Source organism: Cupressus sempervirens, chromosome 11 (genome assembly GCF_028749045.1).
Source record: "Cupressus sempervirens isolate cs-2001-9-10 chromosome 11, ASM2874904v1, whole genome shotgun sequence".
NCBI lineage: Eukaryota > Viridiplantae > Streptophyta > Pinopsida > Cupressales > Cupressaceae > Cupressus > Cupressus sempervirens.
This window is the reverse complement of record NC_143128.1, coordinates 590,018,636-590,045,327: the sequence shown is the minus strand read 5'-3', so window position 1 is coordinate 590,045,327 and position 26,692 is coordinate 590,018,636.

The following is a 26,692-nucleotide window of genomic DNA, read 5'->3' as shown; positions in this document are numbered from 1 at the left end:
CTCTCCATGATGTAAATCCCTACTTAGTAGCCTATTGAGTGTCTGACTAGGACCTATACTCCGTGCATTGTCTTAGGTTCTTGGTTCAGCCATCATATTGTCTCGCGTGAGTGTTAGCCATGGATGTTCTTTGGTGTGTTTGTGGTTGGATCATTATCTCCATCAGCACGGTGGGTGTGGACCTACAGGTGCCATGTGGTTGGGAGGCATAGCTACCTTCGCCACTACTAGGGATCGGTGTATAGAGACAATCTTTGTCCTAGTGCGACTGTTGCTAGATGTCTTCACTTGGTACTTCGGATCTCAGAGTATGCTTCCTTATGATTTATGCTTTCATTGGGATGCTTGTATATCATGTTTAGATTATGTTATTTTATTTGATGCATTCCTTTATTATGATGTTTAGCATATGATTAGATGTTGTGAATTGTTGTATTAGCATATTTGTTGCTTATTGTTGTTTAGCATGTGATAGGTGATGTTATCTACTATAGGATTATCTTATGCTTTTCTACTAGCATGTTAGATTTCTTTATGCTTATATTGTGCATGTTTTTAGTAGTGACGTCCCTATTATGATAGTACTGATGATCTGGTCAGTGGCTTGGGATATTACGCACGAGGGATGGCTAGGACCCACGATGGTCTTATGATGCTATTGACGATTGGGAGGAACCGCGCACTTATTTGGTTGTTTAGTTCTTAAATGTATTTTGTTTATTGTGATGTTTATTTCAGTATATGCTTTACTATTATGGTTTAAATGGATAGATGTTCCTCTTTCCTTTCTGTTGTTGCTCTCGAGTGTTCATTCCTCGATTTGCATGGATCCGGTACTCCCCGGTGTGGAGGTTTCCTTGTTTTTTTAGCTTTTTATTTGCGTTTTGTGTCAAGCTGATTTGTTTCCTCACGTAAATTTGTATTTTCCTCACGTGAGACTGTTTCTTCCTCGTGCAAGAGAATACACTTCTCGCGCGAGAATGTAAATCTTCACGCGTTGTGTAGGGAATCCTCGCGCGAGAATGTAAATCCTCGCGTGAAGCTCAGTGTTTAAGTATAAGTTGACGTATATTTAATTCTTTATACTTAAGATATATTTTAATATGTGTGAAAAATCATTTGAGATAGGTTTCAGACCTCTTAGAGATAAGTTATGGATTCTAGGAAATTTCAGGGCTTCAAAAATCCAGACTTAGCCAATTTTCAGGGCTTAAGGATTTCAGGCTTAGCCAAATTTCTGGTTCCTGCATTTTTCCCTAGCTTGGTGTTTTGTTGATGAGTGGTTGTTTCTTGTGCCCTCATCAAGTGTGTTGTCGTTGTTGGTTTTGTTTGTGTGTGTCAGTTGGGTAGTGGCGTTTGGAGATTCGTTGGTTTCCGGGATTGTGGCGAAGTCTTCCGTTGCGATCGTTGTGATCCCTGTATGATGTTGTCATGTGCATTCATACTTGTAAAAAAAATATCTTGGCTTGATTTGAATCCTTATTTCCAAGGATCTTCGGGCAGGGCATTACATCTAGTATCAGAGCCCATGTTCAAACATTGGGATCTCTCTGTTTATGTTGCCCATGTAGTTGTTGCTGCATTGGTTGAGTGCGAGTGTCTTGGTGAGAACTCATGATCTTTGTTGCTTTGGTATCTACTCGTGATGGACTTGCTTGTCCAGTAGATGCAACTAGAGCAGTGTGTGGAGAAGGAAGTGAGTCTTCCTGGCCTTGTAGGTTGGATCGATTTTCCTTGTTTGGTTGGTTGCATGTGTGACCCTTTTTGGATGGAGCCACTGATTGGTTTCCATGTGTTGGCTTTGAGTGCTGCTTTTTGTTTCTCCTTGTGGAGTAGGTGCATTATTTCCCTGTTTTCTCCTTATTGTAAGTAAATAGATGAATCTTATTTTGATTCTTTATTTTGTTGATTATAATGATGAAATGGTTCCTTTCATTGAAAATGAGTGTTTATTGTGAATCATTGCAAAGTTGTAGTTTTGCATTATATATTTGGGTTAATGACTTAAGTCCCCAATCTGATTGTTTCTTAAGCTTATGTAAAACTGTATTAATTTGATGGATATCTAAATTTTGCATTGCATGGAAATTATTGTTGTCTGCATATGCATGAGATTACTAATGGTATACTGTTTGATGTGTGTGAGTGTGTTCTCTAACATTGCTAGGATGATGTATTCCTTAGCATTGTGTGGTGATTTATCCCTTTGGTGTGACTGTCCTCAGTCATCACCTGTAATGTGATCTGTTTGATGCCCTATTTTATTTGGCTGGAGGTACTTTCCTCATTTTTTTGGGCTGGCATTGGTTTTTAGTTTCTTCCTCTCTTGGAATAGTCATCAAATTTTATATATCACTCTCTTTGTGGTAGTTGTCACATTTGACTTATTGTTGAAATGAGCTCTTTTTGGTACTTACTGTTGGAATTGGCAATTCTCCCATTTGGGCTTTTCATTTTGTTTCATGATGACTATTTTGGATGTGTTTTACTACTGCCTAGTTATGTGTTGTGACTCTATCATGTGCATCTCGAACCTCTGGTAGTATGTTCAAGGGATAATATCATGGAGAACATGCTAGTGTGTCTTTGTTAGATCTAAAGTTGTTATTGTAACTGAATGGTTTAAATGGTGATTAAACTTAATGTTACTTTTCAAAGAAATTGAAAGGTATGTACTTGTTCTATAGTGACTCTTGGACCCTTGCTTGAAAATCTTTCAGTTCATTATGCATTAGTGCTTATGTTATGCTTAATTAATGAATTTATGAAAGAAAAGTAATGATGGTTTCAATGTGTGATTTACCTTTCATTCCATGCCTTATGTTGTTTTGGGCATGTGTGCTCTTGTGTGGATTTGGACATTTCGTCTGTTGCTTGTCCTAGTGACCAAGGCTGTTGGTTTTGTCTTTGTTGTTTTGATTTGAGTGGTGGCTCAGATCGTGGGTCTTGGTCTCTCTTAGCTTCTTCTTGTTTTAGTCCTTGTCGATATCTTTTTGACACTTTTCAAATGGATTCAATCCGAGTCCGGAAGTAAAAGCTATGGCTTTTGGAGTTGTTGATTGATGTTCCAAGTATCTTTTTGAGTAGAGGCCAATTCAATCATGACATATCATATTTATGGCCATTGGAGAAGTTTAACTCCTCATGTTATTCATAATGGAAGAGTTATCTTGTCTTCATAATCTACTAGGTACTTGTTGGAGTTTGTGCTTGGTTTTTTGTGTTTCCTATTGCACTGACCCACCCTTGTGTGGTGTAGTGTGGTTTGTGAGCATTCCTTGTTGTGGATGATGTTGCCTTGTCTTTTGGGAGTGACTCAATTTTGATGAGTCTAGATTCTCCTTTCTGGATGTTGACCTTGGCACATCTCTGTATCCTCTTCTCTCTTGTGAGAGTTGGCTGGTGTGGTTATGCCGCTAGCTCAGTTAGTGTTCTCTTGTGAGTATGTTGATGGTTGGGGGAATTGTGAGTTCCCTAATGCATCTTGGGCTAATTTTGTGCAGAGGTTGAGAGCGACTCCCTCTCAATCCTATACTCTGGAGTATCCTTCTCCCTAAGCTTATATCTTCATGTGGATTGTCTCAATCAAGTTTTCTCTTTAACTGTTGACTTGAGGCTAGAGATTGAGTTTAGCGGTAGTTTGGGTGTAGTTTTCCTAGCATGGTGCGAGAGGGACATGGTATCATTGGACACATGTTACCATCTCATGAGTTGGTATGCAGACATTTCATGATTGTGTCCACTAACGAAAGTCTTTGAACCTTGTGAGAAGGTGATATCTTGTCTAGTTGGGTTGTGTTACCCTAGTTCCCAGTGTTAGTTGAGCTTTTGTGCCTTGGTGAGGTGTTGTGCTCCTACGCTTGGTGGTGAGAAGTCTTTTGGAGTGTGTCCTTTTGTTGGCAAAATTTCATCCTCTTTGTTCTGAGGGTGATTTTACATGGATTCCAGAATGATCATGGGTGACATGATAGTATTTTTGGGAATTTTGGGATGGTTATTCCCCATGATTCCAACTCTTGTTGGAAGTGTGCCTTGTTTTGACCTTGTTTGTGGTCTTGTAGTTGGTGCATGTTCTAGTTGGGGCACTTGTTGATGAGGTAGAGAGGCTTGTTCCTTACCTTGTATTGTTGATTTTATGGCTAGATGGTTTTCCCTAGTGCATAGAAGGTTCCTTGTTGGAGGACCTTGTGCCTGTGTGACACCCATTCGCTCGTGGTTGACCTATTTGGGGGTTAATGTGATGGGTTGAGAATGTTGGAGTGATTTGGTTTGACTTGTGGAGAGTTTCTTGAGTCATCCCTATTGCTCGCTTTTGATTTTGGTTTTTGTGTATTTTGGTTTCTATTTTTGGATTGTAGGCTTCCAGGAGTAAGCCTAGTCTTTGGGGGGGATGATGTAGTGCCTCTCCCATTTGACTTTTGTAAGTCATCCTGATGGATGCAACCTAGCTAATCTTTTGTTGTTATGGAATCTTGATTGTGACCCTGAGTGGTCTACACCGTTGAGGTGTTTGGATTTATATTTTTGTATCAGTTGCTTTGTTTATGCTTTTGACTGATCTATGAGATTATGATGTGATTTTTGGTTCACTGAGGTTTGTGCCAGTGGTTACCAGGATCGATGTGGTATCATGAGGTTGTTCCGTGATTACCTTCAGATGTGTGCAGAGATTGTACTGTGTACTTTTTACCATGCTACTCTGGACTAGGTTCCTGTAGCAGTGGTTAGTCATGTTTATGACTATGTTTGCTTATGTGTTTTTAGTGCCTTTTTAATGCAGAGTAATCAATCATTATTAAATGCATAAGTAAATAGAATGGATTGTTCTTGTTGGATTATTTGGTTGTGTGCTGCGAACATTTACCTTGTTTTATTTTGATTAGAGAGATATTTGTTACTCATGTTATATTTATATTTGAGAGGATCCGAGGGTCAAATGTTACTCTTTGATTCTAGTATCATGGATTTTAGACTACTATGTTGTTCGGTTAATCATATTGCATGATGATGCCATTTTGAGATGACAGTGTGTTTTATGATGTTATCTGGTTATCTGGTATTTGGACATACCTCTGATTTTGTTATGTGATGGATTTAATGCTATGGTTATTTACTTCATTCCTGTGTTGCTATGCCTTTTGCGAACATGAGTGATGTAAATAGATTATTTTAATATAATTAAATAAATGGTTAAATTAGGTGATTTAATGCATTTATTGCTTCAGCTATGTTATTATATGCAATTGCACTTGATCGTGTTGTTTAGTGTGCAGGATCTATATCCCTGGCAGTGGCACATGGAGTTAGTGATTCAACCATTCATATTTTACCAATGTCGTCCTTATATGGACGATGTATCCTTTATTAAAATGTTTAATTTAAACCTTTCAATGATTATTAAATCCAAACTCATTGCATTATGTGATTAGACCAGTAAGCATGTTTGTGCATTTAGAGGTTCGCATTGTCGCAAAAGTTGTTTAAGGAGATTTATGTGTTTTTGGGTTTTTGGGCTTTTTAATTGATTTATTTTAATTTCTGGTAACTTTTCCATAGATGAATTCCTATTTATAGGAATACCCTATTTTCGTTTGGGTCGATTCGGGGTTTAACTAGATTGGCTAGTTAAATGCCCTAATCGATTATTCCCCCGAAAAGTGAATAAGTATCCAAAGAGGAATTTAATTCCTCACTTCTCACTTTCAAATTGGAAAGTTGGAGAGTAAAACCCAAAATCCTCTTCATGAGGATTTACTATTTTGTTCATTGTGGGAGCTACGGGCGTGGGATCATCACGAGGTTGGGCTTGTTGGATCCAGCTTGGGGAAACCTTGGATTGCTGTGATTTTCAGTTACTTCTGCGAGATATTTATTTTATGGTTCGGATTACCGTTTTACCCTTTTGGCTGTGAGGTAGGGCTTTCCTGTTTTATTGTATCTGCTTCTGTTTTTGGTAGCCATTTGTTTGGAGGCTGAGAACTAGTGTTCCCCTCCGTTTTTGTATGTTAGTTCTACCCGGTTGGGCGGGTATGAACATTTCTCTATTTTTCGGGATGAGGGTTTGGAGTTTTGCACTGTTATGCTGGCTGTTTTTGCATACGGTGTCTGATTCCATTTATTTTTGGATTTTTGGAGTTTTTGAACCCAAAGGCCAAATGGGTTTTAATTTTGAAGTTTTCCAAATTTTTGGAGTTTTACCTCATTTTGCGTGCCACCCTATTTTCTCGAGTTTTCTTGGCACAATGTGGGTCATGGACTTTGATGATCCATTTGAATATCAGTGATACCACTTTTGCACTTTTATGTTGCATTGGGATGCATGTTGCATCCATACTCTCGACGTTGTGTTCGGTTGAGTGATTTTATACTTGTTATGGTTTTTGTTGGACCTTTGCTTTTGTTTCGTGAACGCTAGGATTTATGTAGAATCCATACTCTTGGATTGAGGTTGGTTGAGTGAGTTCATGATGTTTGGTCTTGTTACATCATTGGGATTCATGTAGAATCCATACTCTTGAATTGAGGCCGGTTGAGTGATTTCATGATGTATGATTTTATTGGCTTTGGGATTCCTGTAGAATCTGTCCTCATGTTGCTTTCAGTTGGGTGTTTTCTTTGCATTGTGTTCTCATTCCTGTCCTTTTGTTATGATCTTCTTGACGGTGGTGCGCCACACATGAGTACGTCTGCATACATTTGTCGAGTGACTTGCGAGGCTTGATTTTTCGTGGTACTTTCGAAGTTATGATCATTGGGGTTGGGATGGGAGTATGCATGCCCACGGGCACTTGTCATAGGATGAGCATGGGTAGGGTAGGGTAGCATATGGAGGGTGCTTCTATCCTATAACCTAGTGACTACTTGCCGGTTGACAGAGGAATTTTTATATAAGTGATAATTAAATTAAAACTTTGGGTGGTAATAAATACAAGATAATTAAAATGTGTGGGTTGTGCATCTTCCATCGTGAAGAGTAGCTGCCCTAGGTTGTGTGCCTTCTATTGAGAAGATTAGGTGCCTATACTAGCTTGGGCTTTTCGATGCCAAGTGACTCTCCATGATGTCAATCCCTGCTTAGTAGCCTATTGAGCGTCTGACCAGGACTTGTACTCCTTGCATTGTCTTAGGTTCTTGGTTTAGCCATCATACTGTCTGGCATGAGTGTTAGCCATGGATGTTCTTTGGTGTGTTTGTGGTTGGATCATTATCTCCATCAGCACGGCAAGTGTGGACCTACGGGTGCCACGTGGTTGGGATCTACGGGTGCCATGTGGTGGGTGGACCTACGGGTGCTACCTTCACCACTACTAAGGACCGGTGTACAGAGACGATCTTTGTCCTAGTGCGACCGTTGCTGGATGTCTTCACTTGGTACTTCGGGTTCCGGAGTATGCTTCCTTGTGATTTATGCTTTCATTGGGATGCTTGTATATCATGTTTAGATGATGTTATTTTATTTGACGCATTCCCTTATTATGATGTTTAGCATATGATTAGATGTTGTGAATTGTTGTATTAGCATATCTATTGCTTATTGTTGTTTAGCATGTGATAGGTGATGTTATCTACTGTAGGATTATCTTATGCTTTTCTACTAGCATGTTAGATTTCCTTATGCTTATATTGTGCATGTTTTTAGTAGTGACGTCCCTATTACGACAGTACCGACGATCTGGTCGGTGGCTTGGGATGTTACGCACGGGGGATGGCTAGGACCCACGATGGTCTTATGATGCTATTGACGGTTGGGAGGAACCGCACACTTATTTGGTTGTTTAGTTCTAAAATGTATTTTGTTCATTGCGATGTTTATTTCAGTATGTGCTTTACTATTATGGTTTAGATGGATAGATGTTCCTCTTTCCTTTCTGTTGTTTCTCTCGAGTGTTCATTCCTTGATTTGCATGGATCTGGTACTCCCCAGTGTGGAGGTTTCCTTATTTTTTTAGATTTTTGTTTGCATTTTGTGTCGTGCTGATTTGTTTCCTCGTGCAAAATTGTATTTTCCTCACACTAAACTATTTCTTCCTTGTGTGAGACAATACACTTCCCGCGCGAGAATGTAAATCTTTGTGTAGTGTGCAGGGAATCCTCGCGCGACAATATAAATCCTCGCACGAAGCTCAGTAGTCCTCGTGCAAAGTTTGCACTTTTTCGCGCGAAGTGGTGAAATATCTCGCACAAAACTTGAGACCAATTTTCTTTCTCACGCAGGAAACAGGGGCTATCTAGGCTTGTCGAATGAAAGTTCAAAAGTTGGTTTTGGACACCCTTTTGGTTTTTACACCTTCCTAGTTCAAAATAGATTTCCTAGGGGTTTAAAATATATCGTTTAAGTATAAGCTTAAGATATATTTTAATATATGCGACAAATCGTTTGAGATAGGTTTCAAACCTCTCAGAGATAAGTTATGGATTCTAGGAAATTTTAGGGCTTCAGAAGTCCAGACTTTAGCCAATTTTTCAGGGCTTCAGGATTTCAGGCTTAGCCAAATTTTTGGTTCTTGCATTTTACCCCAGCTTGGTGTTTTGTTGATGAGTGGTTGTTTCTTGTCCCCTCATCAAGTGCATTGTCGTTGTTGGTTTTGTTTGCATGTGTCAGTTGGGTAGTGGCGTTTGGAGATTTGTTGCTTGCCGAGATTGTGGTGAAGTCTTCCATTGCGATCATTTTGATCCCTGTATGATGTTGTCATGTGCATTCGTACTTGTAAAAAAAATATCTTGGCTTGATTTCAATCCTTGTTTCCAAGGATCTTCGGGTGGGGCATTACAATTTCGACTTGAAATTGTGAGCAAAAGACCTCCAAAAAGGTCATTTAAAAATGCCTTGAAAATTTGTGAAAAAATATGAAAAAGTTGCAAACATTTGATCATCTTGGATAATCTAGATCACATGGTTTCTCACCGGGAAGGATTGGATAGGTGGAGAGAAGACAAAGGTCAAAGATACAGAGGTTGGACACATAAAGCAAATCAGGGTCCTCATCTTATGCAGCTTTTGGGGACAAGATTCAATGCAGGTTCCTTGAGATTTTTTATTCAAGAAAGGAAGGGAGTGCAAGTTTGTGAAAGTAATTGGCTATAAAGAGGGTGTAAATCATCAAAAAGGGGAATGGAGCGTATACAAAAAGTGATCTAAAACCTCATTTGAGCAAAAATCAGAAACCATTTTTAAAATTGAGAACTTTGATTTTTTGGTGAATTGAGCTCCACAGGGACGCAGCTCCACATTTTCATGTAGCTCTACAATTTAGAGGTGCATCGATAGTTGACTGCCAGTTCAAAAAATATCACTTTCCATGCATTGGGAGCACATTCTGATGGCAAGTTAACTCTGACACAAGCCTAGTGAAGGGCCAGCTTCTATTTTTTGTGTCTCCATGTACTTCTACTTCGACTGATGGCTTCCTCCTACTTTCTCTCTCATCCTTTTTTTTTGACATGTAAAGGGCTCATGCATCCAATTAATGAATAAAATATGGATGGAGTCCCTCTAAGCACCAGTTAGATTGTTAGTTTGTATATATTTAGTTTATTTAAATCTTTTTAAAGCATCTTATTGCATCAAGATATCTCTCTCTCAACACAAATTGAGGAGATGATTTCTTATAAATACCCCATTGTAAAATGTAACAAGGGCCATCGTTATTATGCAATAAAGTTATGCTTTTTGTGCTAGCATTTGGAGTGTAGTTATTCTTGCCTGAATGTGTCATTGTTTTGTGGATTTTATTAATGAGATTCTGATTGAGCCAAAAGTTTATTGCTTTGTTTCTGGTTGTGCGATCTTTTAGTTCTAGTGTTTGCTACAGATATATGAATTTCATTAATGTAACGAGCTTGAGAAGAGATCACCCGATTGTGTCTACATAGCTTTTTCTCTTGCATGAATGCACTTTTTGTGGCCTTGCGATTTGATGAAGAGTGAAACATAATTCAATTTTTTAAAAATTCTCACCAATGATTGCATCACTAGATTCTAGGAAGCATTGCTCCTATTTTCATTAGTTTCCTACCGATTTCTTCAAAGGTTTAACTCGCAGCGTGTTGTGTTCTATAGCTTATGTCCATTTAGGAATTTCAATTTCAAGTTATTTGATTTCATGTTATTTTCTTACAGTTTCATTATTTGCTTTGCTAACCCCCTATTAGAATAGGACCTTATAGTAGCTGCATTGTTAGAATTGCATTCATTAAAAAATAGAAAATATAAAAAAATATTGTTCTTTTGGTGTGATATTTTGAGACAACAAAGAGATTTTACTTCAATTCCAAGACAAAAGAGTTTTTTTAGAACCAACAAAGGCCTCCTCGTGAACATTCACATTTATCTTCTACTGAGAAGATTTTGGTACGTCACAAGACAAACACTGAACCTTGGATTAGATCCTTAAAAATATTTGCTTTTCAAGAGAGGAATTACACTATGGATTCCTGTCGTTGACCTCGTGCAAAACAAATGCCGAACAATAACCAAGAATCTAGTGATGCATTCAAAAACCAAGCATATTGCTATAAAATATCACTTTGTTAGAGAATTAGTGCAGGATAAGGAGATCAAATTGGAATATGTCCATACAAAGGAATAAATTGTTGACATATTCACAAAGCCTTTACCTAAGGATGCATTCTTGTATCTAAGAGGTAAGTTAGGGGTCATTCCCCTATCTGAAGCTCACTAAAATATAGTTTTAAATAGTGATGCATCAACAGGAACAGAATTGAAGATCTATCAGTTGATGCAGCAAAGTAATGAAGACATTGCATATGAATCAGTTTTTAAGGTACATTGAATTTCATTTAATTTTGAGTTGTGTTGTCTTTGGCATGTGTTGACAAAGAGGGAGAGTTTACTATCATTCCTTTTAAAATTTACAAGAAAAAGAGAATTTATGTAAGAGGGAGAGATTACTATGAAAGGGGGAGATTAATATATTTAAAGAGTTTTGAGGAATAAGATGTAAGAGGGAGAAGCATTCTATCATAAAAGACTTTTTTTCAAATTTTATTCTACTATGACATATTGTGTTGCCATTAATGCCAAAGAGAGAGATTGTTGGATACAACTGTTCAATTGTGTTTTGTCTTTGACATTACACAAATGTCATATCAGTTATTAGTCAGAGTCTACTGAGCTCAGTTGGTCAGCAAGGCAAAAGACAGAGTCGACTGAGCTCAGAAGGTTAGAAAAGAAGGTTTACAGTGTCTACAGAGCATTCTTAGGCTTTACCTTGTGCAGATAGTTGTTACCAAACTTCCAAGGTCGATAAAGGAAATTCAGTTGTTACCGAGCTTTCAAGGTTAAGTAAGGCAATTCAGTGTCTAACGAGCTTACTCAGTCATCAAAGAAAAATATGGTAGAAAATAGTTCTTACCGAGCTCTCATAGTTAGCAAAGGAAATTCAGTTCTTACCGAGTTCACTCGGCAACCAAAGAATTTTGCAAATTTTGCAATGTTAACCGAGTTGAGATGGTTAACTCTGGAAATTATTTCTGGAGTAGTGTTTATCGAGCAAGGTCGACCAATGAAGGATTTCATTGTTTTGAAAAATAAAGTTTATTTGTTTAATGTAATATTTGTAGCCAACTAATGTATGGTTTATTGGTAAATGTAACTTGTGAATGAGCCAACTTGGTAATCTAAATGGTATATATAAGAGGCCAAGTTGTGAATTTTATGTATTTGTAGTATGGATTTGATGTGATGTGGATGTGAAGGAGGACTGATTATTGTGAGAGCAAATTTTGAAGGATGATCAAAGATCATTGAGGAGTAGCAAAGCTATATCTGATCAAGGAGAATCTATTGGTGCAAAATAGAGATCTGTAATCAACAAATTCAGTTGCATCATATTCAGGTCAATTCATTGTTACTTTCTAGTCATTGTTAATTTCAAAATCTCTTAACAGAGTTTGTTTAGAATCCATTTTGTAAATCCTCTAACAAGGTGACAATTCAGTTGAATTGTTCTAAAGACCTCTAGCAAGGCCACTCTTAATAGAGCTATTAAATCCTCTACTAGGGTCGCACCTAAAAGTGTGTTTTGTAACCTTTAACAGGGTTGTCTCCTAACAGGGCTCACTTTAGAAGAGTGAAAATTGGTAGCTAGTTACTTGGTGATTTTTCCCATATTGGGTTTCCACATTAAATTTGGTGTCTCTTGTGTTCATTTTATTTACTTTTGCATGCATGTTAATAAATGTTATTTACTTAAAGATTAGATCTATTGAGTTATAGCATTTTTGAACTATTTACTGAGTATCAGCAATAACTAGTCATATAAGACATCTAAGGAATCTAGCTTTCTTTTTGAGGTAACTGATTCACCCCCACCCACCCCCCCCCCCCCCCCCCCTCTCAGTTACTTCATCTATAATTCCAATAGTGAGACCATATATAACTTAGCTAGAATGAATTTATCTAGATCATATGTTCAAAAAAAAGAAATTTCTAGATAGAAATACTCAAATTTAGTCATTCTAATAAGTCATCCTGAAAGGTGACACAATTGTGTACTTTTACCCACTATATTGTAGTTTTCCAATCATTGATCTATTTAATGTCTAGTTCACATTAGTAGAATCAGCATTCTTATATAACTTATGTCTTGTATCCATAGGTGCACTAATTGGTCTTAAATCTTCCACTCCAACAGCTTTTAGTATCTCCTTGATGTATTTAGATTGAGAAATGAAGATACCATGCTTCATTTGATATACATGTAGACCAATAAAGAATTTGATCTCACTAAACATAGACATTTCAAATTCCATCTTCATCTCATCTGCAAATGATTTGCATAATGCTCCCTTTCCTCCAAATATGATATCATGAAATATTTCAGTTAACAATACCTCATTGTTATTACTGATGTTCAAATATAGATTGTTATCATTAGTTATTGCAAATCCAATCTTCACCAAAAAATTATGTAATTTTTCATACCATTATCTAGGGGCTTGTTTCAAACCATATAGAGTCTTATACATCTTACATACCATGTTCTTCTTGTCAGGGTCAAAAAATACATCAACATGTTCAATGTTAGCTTCTTCTTCTAATATTCCATTCAGAAATGTAGATTTGACATCCATTTGGTACACTTTAAATCCTTTATAAGTAGAATATGCAAGTAGTGTTCTAACTGCTTCTAATCTTTCAACTGGAGAAAATGTTTCCCCATGGTCAATTCCTTCTTCTTATGCATGCCATTCTATCCTTATTTATTGTGACTTTTCCTTTTTCATTCAACTTGTTTCTAAATACCCACTTTGTTTCAATAACATTTTTATCCTTAGGTCTAGGTACTAGTGTCCAAGTTTTGTTCTTCACTATCTTCTCAATTTATTCATTCATTTCTTGAATCTAATCCTCATTCTCCAAAGCATCTTTTAATGATTTGGGGTCATACTCACAAAGTAAACATGTAGCAATTATGAGTATTTTCCTTATCACAATTACAAATTCTTTGTTACCAATAATTTTCTCAAGTGCATAGTGTCTACTCACATATTTTTCTAGTATAGGTTATTTCCTTCTCTCTTCTTCTATAAGTTCATCTTGAAAAGTAATTTCAAGTTCATTTTGTCTCTCTGGTTCAAATTCTAGTTTAAGTTCTACATGCTCAAAATTATTATTTTGATGTTTGACTTCTTTTGTATGTACCTCGACATCATTTTTCTATTTCTCAGCACCCATAGTCTTTTGCTCGACAACCTATTTTTGCATCACAACATTCCTTCTTCTTTTTTTTTAGTATCTTTTTCCCTTTCTTTGGTAGGGTGTAGGAAGCACCTTCAATCACATATAAAAATGTACTATAATCTTCAAGTTTTGTCTTGCATTCAACTTGATTCTTTTCTTAATATTCATCAACTTTTACATTTGCACTTTCCAAAACTTTTTAGTGTTATATTTCAAACACTTATAAGCTTTTCTCTTAGTGGAATAACCTAAGAATATGCCTTCATCACTTTTAGCATCAAGTTTTCCATTTCTATTATCCTTTAGTATATAACATTTTCTTCCAAAAAAATTAAAATACTTTACGTTAGGTGCATATCCATACCACAATTCAAAGTTTGTAACATTTGTACCTTTATTTACTTTAAATTTGTTCAAAGTATTTAAACTATTTCTGTGACACATGCTTCTCTATCATCAATGTTCTTGCAAAATCCATGATTGATCTATTTCTCATTTTATCTATTCCATTTTGGGGAGGGATCCTAGGTGCTGACATTTTCTTTTGATTCCTCTATCATTGTAGAATATATTGAATTCATTAGAGATAAATTATTTTCAACTCTAGCCAAATACCACTTAAACAACCAAAAAGAATTTGATTTTTCTTTAAGAAATATCACAATCATCATCCTAGAAAAGTCATCAATAAATAGAATCAAACATTTGTCTCCATAATAGGTTTGAAGACCAATAGGTTCACAAAGGTTAGTATGATCCAATTCCAAAATGTCATCAGATGAATATGTTTTGCACTTGAAACTAGACTTTGTCATTTTTCATAATTGACATTGTTTACACAGAACATTATTAGGTTTCTTCAATTTTGGCGATCCTCTTACTATTTTTATCTTACTAATTCTTAGAAAATTGTCAAATTTTACATGACATAACCATTTATGCCATAAACATATGTCTTCATATTGTGCAAACAAACATGTTTCATCACATAAATCTAGATAGAACAAGATACCTTTTGTTTGATTGCCAATTCTAGCTTCCTCAATGATAGGTATAAGAATTATGAATTTAGGAAAATTTGTTTTCACATTATTTAGATACCCCTATTATAGCCTTCATCATTTTTATTTTCTTTTTTCAATATATATTAATTCTCAAACTTGTGATGTTCTCTATTATCAATGTAAAACCTAAATAATTGATTTCCTTCACCTCAGATTAAAAATTTGTGAGGAAAATTTAGAAACTATTACAATAGCAAGGGTCTAAAGAATGAAACCAAAAACTTTTTAAAATAATTTTTAAAAATGAGGTAATCCAAACCTTAGCTAAAACCTAAAAGAGACCCTAGGCTTTCATCATAAAAATTTGTGTTCAAAGTTCAAACTACTCAATTTAGTTTTATTTCAGGATTTTAAACTCTAAGATATTATGCTAAAAGATGCTAAAAATTGTGTACAAAAGATATTAAAAATGGAGAAGAAAATTCCAATTGATAATAAAAATTAAATAAGGTATGAAAACACTTGTCAATAAAAAAATCCACAAAAAAAGATGTAACTCTTTGGCAGAAAGCATGTATCCATAAAGTGTGAGAAGCGTTGAGCTCCTTCAATGGAGGAGAAGTTAGAGTGCATTTCATGTCTAGAATGGTTATGCACACTAATGCCACATGTGATTTTTCTTTCTAGATCTCATGGGTATCCTTGTAGGCACCATATCCATCTCAAATAAGAACACCTAAACAATCTAATGCAACCTAGAAATCTTTTAACTCAATATCCAAAATCTTTGCATAGGATTCCATTTCTACCCTTTCAACCTTGGATATATTTCAGAAGAAATTGTAAATGCTAATTTCCTTAGTTAAGTTGTTTTCTCATGTTGATTCTAGTTAGACTTTTTTAGCCTTGCACCAAGCCAAAACATTTTGGTTTGGTTAGATGTAAGCTAAAGCTAAATAGATTTTAAATGGGAAAAAATGGGAAGAAATATAGATTGAAAAAAATCTTTTTTATGGTTAATGTCTTAGTAAACCTACCACACATTACAAGTTCCAAACTTTGCAATTGGAAGTTCAAAAAGTGACTAAATGTGTTCTCACAACTGGTCTCTCCACCCTTGACCAATTTACACTTTTTGAAAAAGTGGAAGATGATAAAGAAGGTAGTTAAGGGGCATTTAATGGTGCAAGAAATAGAATGGAATTAGTCAATACATCAAGAATGTCATACTATTCTTGCGGGTCAAAATTGGAAGTTCCATGTACCTTACACAAATTTATACCCCAACTATTTTCAAATATACTGACATTCAATCTTTTTTATCCATCTTCAACATATTTTAGTTGATAAATACATTTTATTGATTATAAGGTTTTGTTCCATGTCTTGTTGCAATTTTAGATACCTTTAGGATTCACTTGATGCAATTTGGTTGACACATGGGTATTAAATTTTTATTTTTTTTTTATCTTTGGTTATATCCTTCAATAATAGTTTACTATATATATATATATATATATATATATATATATATATATATATATATATATATATATATATATATATATATATATATATATATATATATATATATATATATATATATATATATATATATATATATATATATATATATAGCATAGACTGCATCAAATCTACCTACTAATTCTAGTAATAGATGGATAGAAAATGGAAAATATAGTGGATGAATCTCTTTTGCTGAAATAAGGTACGTAAACAACCATTCTACACATAGATGAAAACATTGTTTCCAAAAAGAGAAAAATAGTCCAATCAATTTTCCTAATGCAAATATTGTAGGGTAGTTTCTAAAAGCATCTCAAACTCAATTAATGGAGGATGGTAATATCAGGAATCTATTTGTAGAGATAGCGCATCCTTTAGCCTAAAAAGACCCTAGATAGTTCATTGTAACTTACTAGAAAATGACCAAAATTGACTAAGGGCCTCCAAGACTGGATAGAGATGTTCATAATTTTTCAGGTAACAGACTCAAAATAAGTTGAAAGAGTTTAACAAAAGATAAATAAGATAAATATGATCGAAAAAAGGTTGTTCAACTTTTAAATAATTTTCTAAAATCCCTAGTTAACCCCACTCCTTGGCCAATAAGGAGAGACAATACATCCTTTGACCCAAGCTTGGAAATTGGCAAAGAGATGATAAGTACAAAAGGATAGATCTTATGATAGGGTGACTCAGGAGTGGGTGAAAGATATAAAAGCTTATGGAACTAAATGCACTAAGAAAATCAAAAATATTTATGATGACTTGAACATATAAATAATGCTATCAATACAAAGATAGAAAATATTAAGAAAGAGAGATCCATTTTCCAATAGGTAATAAATAATTGAAGAAAATTTTGTCTTTGAGACTTGATAAATTAGCAATACGAATAAATTTTCAAGTGTTAATGATCCTCGTTTCATAATGTGGAGAAGAAGTATTGAGTAGAAAGACCCCTTCTAACTCTTTGACATTTAAGTCCATTTGAAGTAGATAGATAAATGTTGGTGACCACCATATTCACCATTATCCCATATGGAACCTATCATTCCATATTTGAGTATTTTATCCTCGTTACCTTTTCTTTAAATACATCACTTGCAAGAACCTGAATACCCTTTAGATATGGAAAAATTTTGATAAAGGATTTTTAAACCATCTCATCCTACATGAAGGTTCCATTTAGATATAATGGCATGGAACATGATGTATCTACAAATATTTTTAAACTTTTTTTAAAAAAGATGATTTTCATTTTATGATTCTTTGTATACCACATAAAAATATGTCCCACAAAAATATCTTTGGCATGTTCTAAAATGAATCAATATCTTATTTTCTAACTCTTGACACAAAATTATAAACCCCTACTTGACGTGTTATCCCCGAGCAGTCCTATGTAACATGGAAACAATATCAAAAGTGTGGGCTTTTCGATTAGAGATTGAATCTCTGGAGAAGGTCATCTTCCTCACAATCTAGGTACACCTAACTACAACTTAGAAGGAAAAGAAAGAAGGAAATAGGAATTTAAAATGTTGAAGGGGAAAATGTAGTGATGCACCAAATAGATTGGTGACCTGTACTTCTTTCCTGTAGTTGCACTAAAATACAATTGACTTCACAAGACATACCACTATTTCTATTCTTTCATTCTTGATACCTTAGAAAAGCCAAGAAATAAACATAAACATGCAAGGAATATAGTATATTCACTTAACATATTAGTTATTTAAACTAAACATTATCATAAGGTGTTGCAATTACCAAAATACATCCAAGAAAATGAAGCATAATAAATTGCACAAATTTAATTGGCTGAGAATGGATGTAACTATATTAATTTCTATTGAATAAGATTCAAGAGCATATATAGAAGATAAATCTACAAAAGGTTAGAGAAAAGAGATCCTGAGAATAACAACAAAACTTGCCTTTATGGGGTGCAAGCATAACCCAGATACAACCTTGAGTTCAAACTCCAACAACAACAAAGTCGAGGTTACAGAGTACACAATAAATGAAGAATTGAAAAGAAATGTGATTTTCAGTACCACTTGATTCATGGAAGTGACAAGAAGGGCCAAAGAAATCATTTCATGGCTAAAAGGACCATCATTCCTTGCAAAAATCATTGAATAAGCATGGAGGGTCATCAACATTGGTGTTACAAGGCTCAAGAAGTTATTCTATATCAAATGAATAGTTCTTGCAATGTGATAAGGCCACATCAGGCTGATTCATGTTGCTATCAAAAAATGTAGGGTGGAATAACACACAATGTTAACTTGCTACAAAAAATGTAGAGTTGACACACGTGAAAAAGAATCAAATTTATCCCAAAAATGGTGACCGTTGACATAGATCTCCTCATTAGAAATAGACAACTCAAATACTACAAGAAAATCCCCAACACATGATTAAAACATAACCATCGATCAATATTTTCTTCATATTAGATGAATGGCTGAGATGAAGCAAGGAATCTCCCAATAAGTGTCCAAATCTGATGGCCATTGCATCTTCAAAAGAACAAAAGGCAACAATGCAAAAATATGAGAGTTGTCAAATCAAAAGCAACCCAACAAGAGAAGAATCTACTACATGGAAAAAATTTAATTTTCAGCACATTCCATAATGTATGGTGGAAGAGGTAGCATCAATTTCATGATTTTGCAGGCTACCAAAAAATGACCCTTGTAAAATGGAAAAATGGGATAATACATAACTCAGTTGACACAAGAAAAAGAGTCAACCCATAAAAGGAAGAAACTGAGCCAAAATTGAGCCACTTAGGCAAAGAGTAAATTAAGCTAACTCAATCAATAAAAAACCTAAGCTAACTCATTAAAAGAAGGAACCAAATAACATGAAATGTTAGCCACCAACTTTTAGCATGTTAACCCATTGCAAAGAATTCATCACATTGAAGATCTATAAGATTGGCTATTAGTGATGGGCTAAATGGGGGGCAGAAATGGCCAACATTCTTGGAACCTCAATGGGATGCTTGCCTACCAAGAATAGATCAGTGGAATTAAGAAATCCATTGGGCATGAAGTCACCAACAATAATGACATGTTGTCCCACCTATAACTTCATAAAAACTCTACAACCAGTAAAAACAAAAGTTCCAAAAATCTCAAGATAGCTCTAGAATAGAGAGAAATTATGTGTGTGCACTTCTTGGAAAGCTGGAAATCTACTTTAATATGTACATAAAGCCCTTAACCTCCTCTATAAGTAAAGTTTGAGGTGAATCCCATTGACTAGGATTGGAAGAACTTCACCATCAATCTTGGATAGTTGATAAGTGTTGGCCTCTTTACAATTGGTGATAATATATGGGCCACTCCACATAGCATTAAATTTGGAGTACCTACTAGGCTTATCTCTATTAGCATCCCACTTGAGGACAAGTTATCCTTCCTTGAAGATTCTAAATGTAGCCTCTTTTAAAAAATTCTTTTGACCTATCATTGGTGTGCCTCAAGTGTATGCATAGTTGCTTGTCTTTTTCTTCCAGTTTCATTACCTCAGCCAACCTAACATTGATAGCATCATTCTCCATTAGCTCCAATTGATGATCTAGTTCAAGAGAGGGAAAATCAAGTGAAATAGGAAGTCTTCCCTTCCATATACTAGCATGAAGGGTGAGTTTCCAATTACTCTCTTGGGTGTAATTTTGTCATCCTAAAAGGCAGTCCTCAACTTGGTATGCTAGCACCTCTGATTATCTTCAATTGTCATTTTTATTATTTTAATAAGGTTCTTTTTAGAGGACTCAACCAAGCCATTCCCTTGGGAATGATATTATGAGGAATTTCTCAAATGTATTCCATGTTCAATAGCCCAAGAGCATATATGAGTTCCAAAAAATAGACTTAGCATTATTTGATATGATAGTTGAAGGTACACCAAATCTAGTCACTATCACATCAAGGAACTCAACCACTCAAGCCTCCTTTTCATCCCTCAAATCTATTATCTTTGTCCATATCATGAAATAATCTGTGGTTGCCAATATCCATTTGTGACCAAAAATAGAGAGTGGCTTTACAGGACCAATGAAATCCAAACCCCGTTGAGAAAAAGGATGATTAGATTGAATAGGATGAAGAGGAAGGGTAACCAATCTTTGTTTACCTAAGAAGAATGCACATTTCTCACATTTTCTTACCCACTTATGAGAATCATTGAATAAGGTTGGCCAATAATAACCAACCCTCATTATCTTCATCATTATAATCCTAGCTAAGAAATAAACACCAACAGGGCCACCATGGAATTCTTTTAACAGCCTACTAATCTGATTTTATTGATACACCTCAATATGACTCCATTAGAATCCTTCTTGAATAATATTCCATCGACCAAGACATAAGGAACAGACTGCAACCTGAGTTATCTTCTCTTATCTCTAATTAGGTGTTATGGATATCTTCCTTCTATGAAGAAGGTAATCATGTCATCTAACCAGTCATTCTAAATTTTGATCTCTACTAGTTTCTCATCTTGTATTAAGAAGGAAGCCTCCTCGGGTGTCTCAAAAGATGAGACTATTTTCTCACATAACCCTTTTCCTCTCACAAGCTTGGTGATCTTAATTTTAATGTCATATCTCATGACTTTGGTGATCCATATAGCTATCTTTTCATTGATATCCTTGTTCAAAAGAAAATCTTGTATGCTTATATGTGGAACCAAGAGTTGGACCTTGTTATGGGATAGCAAATGTCTAAAAAATTTGAGAGCCCTTACAACAACAATATCTTTCTTTTCTACATAGTTATATCTTCTCTTATAGTCTTTAATCCCCTCACTAAATAAAGAATGGGCTGCTCCAAACTCTCTTCATTTAGTCATGTTAGAACAACTAATATACTTGATTCTCCTCCAAGATAATAGAAGATGAAATCTCTATCAAAGTTGGGATTTACAAGAGTAAGATTTGATGCAATTGATTTCCTAATCTCCTCAAAGTTGGCTTTTCCTTCCTTGGTCCAAGAAAACATCATATTCTTCTTTGAAATGGTTGTAAGAGGCTTCACCATAGAAGAAAGATCGGAGATGAATCTTCTCATGAAGTTAATCCTACCAAGAAAACTCTACAATCCTTTCTTGTGGTTGGGAAGTGGGAGAGAGAGAATGGGTTCCACCTTTTCTAGATCTATCATTAGCCCATCTCTTGACACAATGCATCCCAAGAGCTTCCATTGATCAGTAGCAAACACACATTTTTTTAGATTTAGAGATACACCATACTCTCTACATTTGATGAACACTTTCCATAAATGAGAAAAGTGATCTTTTGCATGCTTTAAATAGATAGTTATATCACTAAGATATATTAGCACAAATATTTCCAAAACACCCTTAAAAGCCATCTCCATTACTTTTTGAAATGTAGCACCTGCATTGGTTAGTTCAAATGGCATTTAACAATAGGCATAAGTATCCCATTTAGTAGTGAATGTTATTTTGTATTGGTCTAACTTGATAGCCCATATTTTCACTATGATAAAATTCAAAAAAATATAATGTGAAAATATCTTAAAGAATATTTTGTAGTTAGGGTTTCTCCTATATTGTTGTCAAGATTCCAATAAAAACCCTAACTTAGCAATTTTATGCCCTAGCTCATTTCAAAAAAAATTCCTAACCTAGGATCTTGCAAGTATTCTCAGAACTATGTGTTTTACCTTATCATTGAAAATTTTTCTTCTTCCATGATCAGATTTGGCCTTTACCCTAGGTTTTATGTTTTAGCGAGAGATCACATTTAATTTTCAAGCTTTCTATGTCTTGTTGCAATCTTATGATCAAGGTTTTAGCATAGACTCATAGGTCTAATATTTCTAGTCTCTCGATATTATGAAACAAGGGTTAGTGCATGATCATAAAGGTTAGTTATTAGGTCTCATGATGATACAATATCCAATGCAATCATATAAGTGTGGAAGTACTTTATGTGGGTTTCAATCTTATGCTCTTGTTGGCAACATATCATTGTAAGTGTTTTATAATGGTTAAAGGTACTATGATCTTATGATAGATGGAGTAGCATAGAAGCATAAAAGCTTTTGAGTGGACATTTGACCATACACAAAATAAGAAAAGTGAGAGATCATGAGGTATAATGTTTTGAGGTTGTATAGTGTTATGATCTTACAAAGTGGGGCTAAGTGCATAAGAATTAGAGAATTTAACACATGTCAATAAAGTTCCCCAAAGATACGAAGATAGAATATCATGAGATCATGAAAGAAAGACAAAAAGTTTTTGAGGCTACAAAACAAGGTTAAGCATATGGTCATAAGGATTAAAGAAAAGCAATTGTTAGAGCTTCTGAGGTTACGATAAATGAAGATAACAATCACTATATGGTCATAAGGTGAAGGTAGTAGTTTAAAAAAAACTCCTGGAGTTACAACAAAGGTTTAGATGGCTATGAATGTGAGATCATGAAGCAGTAAAAGATAAGCTTTGATGATATGAGTAATTGTAAGTGTAATATCATAAAGGTTTAGATGTATATTTCTGATGCTATGAAGAGGTTTGTAAATTGTATGGCATAAGTTCACAGTCTTGAAGATGACATTGCAGTTAATGCTTCTAATCTTGCAATAAGTTGACTAGTGTAAGGTTGTAAGAGGTAAAAAGGGGTTCTCCACGAATATGATAAAAGATCAATCATAATATAGTAAAGGTCAATTTCCTTTCTTACAAGGATATGACGGGTTTGAATTTCAAAATGAAGTGTAAGATTGAAAACCCTAAGTATGACATAAAAAGTTTTTTGCATTCTTTGAGCTAGAAAATGATAGGAATTTTTTTACCAATGAAAATTGAAGAAAGTACTAAAGAGTGCTAAGCTAGATAGTTAAGTCACCACTCCATTGGGGTGACAAAAAAACTAAGAATTAAAGCTTGTGCATGTAGGAAATTAATGCAAAAAATTAGTTGATGAAGAATGCATAGCATAAAATAACACTTTCTAAATTGAAGCAAGATACCATTCACAAAGCATGAAGAGTTTGAGAATTTGCATAGCTTTCAAATCAAAGTAATAGAGTTTCCAGTGCTAGTTTCAGAGCTATGACCCAAAGAGAGAAAAGATGACTCCTGTAGAGGCAAGAGACCTTGTTTAGATAAGTAAAATGCATATAGTACCCAAATGGGATCTAGAGCAAGCTTTTATGCTTGATTAGATCAAGAGACAAGAGAATTCAATCTCTTATGAGGCATTTAGAATTGATGGGTTTCAAAGGGGATAAGGTTTAAATATTGATTCCAAATCCTAAGCAATATGGAGCATGGCTCCTCAAACAAACAAGCCAAAATTGATGGATATATAGAATATTGCCAAAGGAAATATGATATTCTAGACTATGCATAGTACTTATGGTTTAGAAATTTCCAAGGCCATGAAACGCTTTTCATTTATGAATGAGGCCAAAGTGGAAGAGATAAAAACTAAATTTGCAAGAACCTTCCATGATTACATTGATATCAGGAAGCTATATGAGGAAGAGCTCAGGAAGAGCTATGTTTATAGCTAGAGGATAAATGATCTATAGGGAAAAGCTAAAGATCTAGAGGTTGAGGTTGCATCCTTAAAGGAGCAACTTAGTACTATAGAGTAGAGAAGAGCACATACTAGTAGTGAACAACCAGCTAGGGTCATGTAAGAAATGTCAACACAGACAGCAGAGCTAGTTCAAGGTGGTGTTGAGACAACAAGAATGAGCATAGCTATTGAGTCTCCAAAGCAACGTGGTGAGGTGAGGACCAATGTTTTGAAAGGTATGATAGGCCACAGAGTAGATACTTTGAAAAAGATATCTTAGTAGGCACATATCCTTTTCATTTTTTTGTAGAGTGTTGAGCATGTATGCAATGAAGCACTCTTATGGTTGTCACCTTTTCTTAATCAATGGGGGCCATACATTCAGTTTTTGGAAAAATTAATCTTGTTGATAGAAAAGAAGCCAAATTTTCTTGACAAAATCTTCACAGTAAAAGAAGGCCCAGACATAGTGAAAGAATTGATTGCCTTCTTTACTAGTAAATTAAAAATTATATAAAATACGAAGAAGGTTTTGTTGGGAGGGATTGAACCATATTGTTGGAACAATTGATTAATTGTGTATTGCCTTTGATGTTACACAAAATGTCATATCATCACTAGTCATTGTATACCAAGCTCACTAAGGCATTGAAGACAGTTTTATGTATCTACTGAGTGATCCAGAGTTTTCCTAGTACAGAAATTAGTGTCTATCGAGTTCACTCGAGCACCAAAGGAAAGTTTGAAGAAGTTAAGTGTTAACCGAGCTCACTCAGTTAATGAAGAAAATGCTGGACAAAACTAGTGTTAACTGAGCTCACTTGGTTACCAAAGGGACATTGCTAATATATAGTGTTGACCGAGTTCACTTGGTTAACATAGGAAAAAATTTTTTGAGTTAGTATCTATTGAGCGGGTTGAATGACAAAGGATTTTTTTGTTTTGGCATATTAAGTTCAATTGAATTATCTATTGGTTCTAATTGACTAAGAAGAAGAATATTAATTATTCTAAGTTGTATTTGAGCCAACTTGACAATATGAAAGATATAACTATAATGTGAAGTTGAGGGTTAAAAATTGTGAATTCATGGAAGACATCTGAAGATCTAATGATGCTAAGAAGAAGCAAATTAGAAGGATAAGCATAATATCCTTATGGAGCTGAAAAGATACATTCAATCAAGATAGATCAAGTATACAAGCCAGAATTGAGATTTGTAATCAGCAATTTAGTTGCATCAAAATTAGGTCATGCCATTATTACTCTCTAACCATTGTAGCAGTGATCTAAATCTCTTAACAAAGTTGGCATAACAACTATTTTTAAATCCTCTAATAAGGTGGCATTACTATTGAAGTGTCTAAAGACCTCTAACAAAGCAACTCCTAATAGGGTGATTAAATTCTCTAATAGGGTCACACCTAATAGTGTGTTTTTAAACCTTTAACAAGGTTGGCTCCTAGCAGGGCTCACTTCAGAAGAGTAAAAATTGGTAACTAGTTGCAATTGGTGTTTTTTCCCAAATTGGATTTCCACATTAAATCTTGGTGTCAAATGTATTCATGTTATTTCTCTTATGTGTTTGGAACTAAGTTAAAGTAATAAGTAATCATGGATAACATCTTAATATTTTCATATTAAGTGATTTCCAAGCATTCTTAGTATTTACTAACTTACAACATCTATGTTTACCAAGCAACAACAGAGTTCAATTTTAGAGATTATTTTGTACTAACATCTGAGGAATCTAGAATTTATTTTAGTGGTAATTGATTCACCCCTCCCCTCTCAGTTACTCCTCTTTTATTTCCAATAATTAATATCAAAGCATTTGGTGCTTGCAAAGAAGGTTTCAAGGACCTAAGCTAAAGATCAGGATGTCTTATAGAAGAAAGATTCCCAAGTTGAACCAAGAAAACTTTGTAGCATGGCAAGGACTTATGAGATTGCATCTAGCAACTATCAGTGGTCCAAGTTGTAAGTATCTTGATACCAAATACAAGACTCCTACTAGAACATTATCAATTAAAGACATTGCTGAAAAGAAAAATCATAACATCATGATGATTGATATTGCATATGCTCTTAGTTATGTTAAGTTTGATGAAATAAAAGACTACACTACATCTCATGCAATGTGGATCAAACTGAAAGACATCTATGGAGAAGATGACAATGTAACAATAGTCAAAGAATAAAGTCTCAGAGGTCAATTTGATTAGATGAAAATGAAAGAAGATGAAAATATTGCAAAATATGTGAAAAGAATCAAAGCAAGTGTGAGTGCAATCAAAGCATCTGGAGGAGGCATTGATGATAAAACAATTGTAAGAATGGTACTTAGAACCCTTCTTCCTATTTATGCAATTAGAGTGTTTTCTATTCAAGAGATGAGATGTGATCCAAATAGAAACATAACTTTGGATGCTCTGGTTGGAAGATTGATAGCCTTTGATTTGGATAACTATGATAACTACATTCCTAGCTCCAAAGGTGTTGAATCTACATTTGAAGCCAAACTCTTTCTCAAGAAACAGAGTAAGAAATCAAAGGCCAATCAATCAAGAAGTGAAGGAGAAACAAAAGAAAGTTTTGATAGTGATCTTAAAGTTGTTGAAGCCCTACATGAAAAGAAATATTCCAAAGGTAGAGAAAAGTACAAAGGTAAGATTCCTCTAATATGTTTTTGTTTTGAAGAAATTGGTCACATTTTTGCTAGGTGCCCAAACAAAGAAAACAAGCATGAAAAGAAAAACAATAAGTATAAAGGCAAGAAGGAATTCAAGAACTACAAGGACAAAGGTAAGAAATCTTGTTTTATGGCTAAAGATTTTGATAATAGTGAAGATGAAAAGGTATATATTGTTGTAAAAGATGAAT